The sequence below is a fragment of the Taudactylus pleione genome, unplaced genomic scaffold, assembly GCF_031769625.1.
Source record: "Taudactylus pleione unplaced genomic scaffold, aTauple2 ptg001339l, whole genome shotgun sequence".
Classification (NCBI taxonomy): domain Eukaryota; kingdom Metazoa; phylum Chordata; class Amphibia; order Anura; family Myobatrachidae; genus Taudactylus; species Taudactylus pleione.
In genome coordinates, this window is record NW_028285739.1 from 2,536,368 (window position 1) to 2,542,428 (window position 6,061).

Below are 6,061 nucleotides of genomic sequence, written 5' to 3' on the forward strand. Positions count from 1 at the left end.
TACTGGTATTTAACAGCTGAAGAGTTCCTGACTGCCCAACTTGCATGCAACGCCTCAGGCTCTGCTCCAGAGTTGGGATTATGCTGTTATCTGAGCAAACTGGTTTGTATATTGAATTGTATTCTGAGTTTATCTCAGAGGCATTTGTCAACAAATCTCTGCCTCCATTTTATCTCACTCTTAACCAGTAGCGGATTTACCGCTAGGCACCCCAGGCGACCGCTCAGGGCCCGGCGGATCCCAAGGGGCCCGCCAACAGCTGCATTGATTGGAGAGCATTTCTTATTTATGGTGGAATCTGAGCTTCACCAAATATGTCCGAGCTCTGGGCTGGCCGAGGTCTGGGAAGCTGTCAGCGCAATGCACGCCTGCATCCTCCTCTCACATTCTTCTGTTCCTTGTGCGTGTGACCAGTCATGATGCAAGTGCGTATGATGTCACACGCGCAATGAGAGGAGCCGGGTGCGTGCAGAGGAGTGAGCTGCTGTCCCCTGACCCCTGCCAAGGTATGTGTCTCTGATGCCTGTCTGCAGTCTGCAGTGTTTGATGTAAAGTACCAGCCGTGGGGTGGGAGGAGTGGGGGACACACTATCACATTCTGGTGCGGTGCTGTTGTACAGACCCAGACCCTCCAACATGACCCGTTCCATTAGGTACACCTGTGCTGAAACACCTGTGTCATCATTTACCTAGTTCAACACAGGTGACTGCAATCATACATTAGGTGGGAAGTCCAGGAGCAGAATGTTTTGTACCTAATGGAATGGGTCATGTTGGGGGGTAGGCAGACCCGATCTATTGTCTGCCACTGAGAACTGACCTTTGTCTCAGGTTGGGACCCGCTGAGCAGCTATTTTGTTCTTCGGGTTAGGCAGCAAGCCTCCCAAAAATGCTGAGGCAGAGGAAAGTGAAAGAATTTCACTTCCTCTGCCTGTGAATAACGCGGCGCGCACATGTGCGCACCCGCGGGTCACTTGCACGCTCATGTCACATGCACGCCCGCGGTCACGTGGGCATGCGCCTGAGCCGCGAATTTAGATTTTTTTTCTGTCGGCGCTGGTATGGAGGACACAATATCTGTCTATGTGACAGACTCACTGCAAATGTCCTCCATGGCTTGCAGTTATAAGCATTATAAGGGGAAAAGAGCCCACAAAAGGGCAAGACTTTCCCCTCTACTTCCTCCTCTTCAGAGGATATTCATATTAGGAAGAAAAAACGTTTTCCTATCAGAAGTTTTGACACTTCTGATTCTTCTGACTCTGGGGTAGAAAATCCTCCTCAGCACTGTGACAAGTCACCTTCCTGTTCAAATGTAAGTTTAGTCCCAGGGAGACCTGTTCAGGTGTCATTCCCTTATTCCCTGGAATTGTCCGTAGAAGACAACAGGATAGTGCTCGGAGCAAACACATCACCTCTGCCCATAGCTGGCAAGATACCTCTGCCCATAGCCGGCAACACAAAGGTACCCGCCCTCAGCATGTGGGGTCACCTGACAGACAGTCGCACACTTCCCACAGGGACCATGGCCACTTTTCCTAGACTGGGAATCAGAGGAAATTACCAGAACCTCCGCCTCATCCCAATGTGGAGAATATAGCGAGATTCAGATGGCCAGGGTTGCTTTAGCAGGGGAAATACCGCCCACTAAGTTATATTCCACACACTGAGCCTTAAAAAGCAACTCTGAGGTCCAAAAATTTGCACAGCTGGCATTTAGAGCAGCACTTGTCAAAGAAGATGAGTTGGTGTTATGATCCTACACGGGTCTACCAGACATACCTGCACTGTTTGCTCCTAATATTGACCCTGCTCTAGCCTCCATAGTGGGAGAAAAGAGGCGCAACGATTCCACAGACGTACCATGAGACAAATTCAATATAAAATATCCGACGCAGCTGGCCCACTGCTCTTTGTATTAGATAAAGCAGAGCGATAAGGGGAATCCAGCGTCTCTCTGGAATCTCTGGTGGCATCCAAGCTTGCCCTCCTTAAGGCCATTAGCAGAGCAACACTCATAATAGGCCAGACGTTCAATTATATCACCAACACCCGCAGGTTCAGATGACTTACTGGCGCAGGACTCGCAGACCTAGCGCCTAAATCATTAGAATTCCCTAACCTTACTGACGCAGATCTCTTCGACCCTCAGTTTATAGAGTAGGTTAAAATAAGACATAAGGCAAGGAAGTCCTTTTCAGACCTCAAAAAAGTAAATGAGCCCTTCGAGAGGCCCTTTCTTTCTCAAGGGGGTCAGACTTCACGAGCCACAGGTTCGACCCAAGACTTCCAAGGCACAAGAAGACCCCAGAGAGGAGACTTTGTGCACCAATCCAACAATACCCCAAGAGGATTGTACTCTAAAACTTGGAACAATGCCAAGAGAGGCATTACGGTAAGTTCACCCATTACTTAACTACGGTAAGTTCACCCACTTTCCCTTCTCTCCACAAAACTCTCAAACAATCATATCTAGAGTGGCAAAAGATTACCACAGACAAGTGGTTGCTGAAAATGATCCGTTCAGGGTTAAACCTTCCTCTAATTCCTTTTCCACACCAAGCGGGACATATTCCCCGTCCAAGGAATTGCAGCCCTCTGCTAGACGAGGTACTGACTACAGCCCTCCAACAGGGAAAGATAGAACTGGCAGACATGACGGCAAAAGGCTGGATCAGCAACTTATTTACCATAATAAAGCAAGATGGCTCTATAAGACCGGTATTAAACGTCAAAGTTTTAAATCAATATTTGAAACCAAAACACTTGCACGTGGAAGGTATTCCAGACATTCCTTACCTCCTCACAAAAGACTGCTTCTGCGTAAAGATAGACCTGAAAGAAGCTTTCCATTCCATATCAGTTCATCCGAATCACAGGCGTCTCCTAAGATTTTTTTGGAGAGACTCCTTATTCCAATGGAAAGTTATGGTGTTTGGCCTCTCTTTCACTCCCTACACCTTTACACGGGTCATGAAAGCTGTAGTGTCCCACTTACGTCAGCAAAGCATTCAATGTATCATTTACCTAGACGACATACATATGGTACACTCAGACCACGACACCCTACTGAGACACAAAGACTCAACCCTTTCACTACTAACAGACCTGGGATTCATAATAAACACTCAAAAGTCAGTGTTAGCTCCGACCCGGAAGATAACATTTCTCGGTTTCGATCTAGATACCCATTCTTTCTCCCTGGCAGTCCCTCTAGAAAAATGGCTAGATATGAAAGAGTACATACAAAGGACTTCTCAGAAGCGCAGATTATCCCTCCGCTCCCTAGCAAGGATTATTGTGAAAATGTTTGCATATCCCCTGGTTTCAGACATGTGCTCTTATCATGCAGAGAGCTTCAAATGCTCCTAAGATCTCTGCTTCACGCCCACTATTCCTGGACAGACACTATTTTCCTCTCCAGAAGAGTAAAAAACAGAACTGTTCAAGTGGAACAGTCTCCCTGTACCTCCTCCTCGCCCACTCCTAGACCCAACACCCCATATTACAATCACTACAGGCGCATCACTAAAGGGTTGGGGAGGCTTCTCTCAAGAGAAAGCACTCATGGGCACCTGGTCACCCTAAGAATCCAGTCCCTTCATAAATGTACTAGAACTACGCGCAGCAAAACTGACTCTAAAAGCCCTAGTTCCCGAACACACGAGAAGGGTCTGTATACAGCTATGCCTGGACAATACGACCCCGGTGTCATACATACAGAATGGGGGGTACCAAATCACTGTCCCTATGCAAAGAAGCATTAGAGATATGGGATTGGGCAGTCCAAAGGGACATCATTTTACTGGCAACCTACATCCCAGGAGAGCTCAACAAACTCGCAGACTCACTATCCAGAGAAAGAATCTCCCTGGGATCTGTAGCATTGACAAACCAGGTCTTCCTAAAAATACTCCAAACATTCGGAAACCTAGAAATAGACCTCTTCGCCAGCCCCACGAATGCCCAAGTTCCATGTTTCGTGTCCAGAATATGGACAAAAGGGGTATGGAGAATGGATGCAATGTCTTTCCCTTGGACAGACCTATCTCGACCCTATGCCTTCCCACACCCTGCCCTCCTCTTGAAAGTCCTACAGAAAATCAGGAAGGAGCGAGTACCCAGTATTGTGGTAGTATATCCGATATGGCCATCCAGGGTATGGTTCCCCCTGATCAGCCAATTATGCATAGGACCCAAGATTCCCCTTGAGTTATCCAAGGACTGTTTCCAGGGAACTCCAGACATTCTGGAAACACTTCCCCAGTGCATGTGGATGGCAATATTACTAGGTTGCTAACAGATCCAGCCCTAGCATCCCCCACAAAAGCCCTATCAATGCATCCTTAAGACTCTGAACTAGAGCCGATAATTAAAGAATTTGACCTTTGGCGGTCCCAAGGGTCTTTTTCAGACCAATCCTCTCTATTACATTTAGCCTTAGACTTCTTAGCCTCTAAATATGAATTAGGCCTAGCATCGGCCACTATAAAGTCATATGGTTCTGCCTTAGCCATCATGATCCCAAACCTAACAGATAATAAACTTTACCTTTGTCTGTTAAGGGGTATCTGCATCTCCAGGCCCTTACAACCTAAGTACCCCCATACCTGGGATATCGAACGCTTCCTCTCTGCCCTAGCCTCTTGGGAGACAGAGAACAACATTACCTTGTTATCCCACAAGTTGGCATCCTTGTTAGCTTTAGCGATAGCAGCCAGAGGAGCTGGATTAACCCTTATACATACCTCAGACCCATGGTTATCACGGACTCCTACAGGGTACCACATCATTCTTAAAGGTCATACAAAGACGTCTTCGTTCAATAGCCCAATAGTAGAATTCGATTTGATACATGACACTTCAGAACCTAACCTGTGTGTGGCTTCATGCTTATCATCTTACTTGGCCCTCACAGCACCAATAAGGGACAATATCACACAGCTATTCATCACTTGCAGGAAACTATTTCGCCCAGCAAGATCCTCTACTATTAGAGGATTGATTGTGACATCCATGAGGGAAGCTGGGATAGACACTGACCACTTCAAAAGCCATTCCTTAAGGGGAGCAGCTGCAACAAGAGCAGCAGCTAAAGGCATGCCATTACACTCGATAATGCTAGCAGCAAGGTGGGCCTCAGCCCGTACCTTTGCAAAGCACTATTGGAGACCAACCGATCTACAAAAGATTGAGTTTCTCAGAGAAACCACCAGGTATGTGGTAGTCTACCCACCTGCTGTTGCTAGGTGGCAAGCCTCCCGAAGAACAAAACACTAGTTTGCAGGAATCTATGACCTGCAAACTGGATTTGTTCTAGGGAACAGGATTGCCACCTAGCAACAGCTCCCACCCTACCCTCCCTTTTCTTACTCTCCTTTGCTAGGTCTGTTGTTTCCTCTGGAGACTCTCACTCGATGTCTACTAACCTTACCTTTCTCATCCTTAAGGCGCACCAAGGAACCCAAAAAAGCCTCAAGCAACCATCAATAAAGAACAGAAGTAACCCGGTACTCCGGACAAGATTTCTGACCAAAGTTTGGAATAACTGTTTCCTGTCCAGTTTGGAATCCACCATTCAAACCATTTTTTCCTTCCAGAAAATCATCAGTTACTGTTCAATAAAAATTGTTCTTGTTGTGAAGCATTTACGGTTTCATCCTTTTTTCCCTTTCAAACTAAGGTCAAAAAAGGTCAAAGGCATAAGGTATAAGGTATACAGGTTTACCTTCTCTCACACCATTACACTCTGGGGACTGGATTGTCACCAGCGACCTTCCGAAAAAATCTAAATTCGCGGCTCAGGTGAGCGTGCACGTGACCCGCGGGAGCACACGCGTGCACGCTCCGCGTTATTCACAGGCAGAGGAAGTGAAATTCTTTCACTTTCCTCTGCCTCAGCATTTTCAGGAGGCTTGCTGCCTAACCCACCTGCTGTTGCTAGGTGGCAATCCTGTTCCCTAGAACAAATCCAGTTTGCAGGTCATAGATTCCTGCAAACTAGTGTTTGATGCAGCCTCTCACAAGTCACTCTCCAGCCCTGTCATCAGATGAGGCAGAC

General features: G+C 47.1%; 1 pseudogene; it reads left to right on the plus strand.

Moving 5' to 3' along the window:
* The first annotated feature begins 1,061 nt into the window (after window positions 1-1,061).
* Window positions 1,062-2,416, plus strand: LOC148443049 (uncharacterized; annotated as a pseudogene).
* The last annotated feature ends 3,645 nt before the right edge of the window (window positions 2,417-6,061 follow it).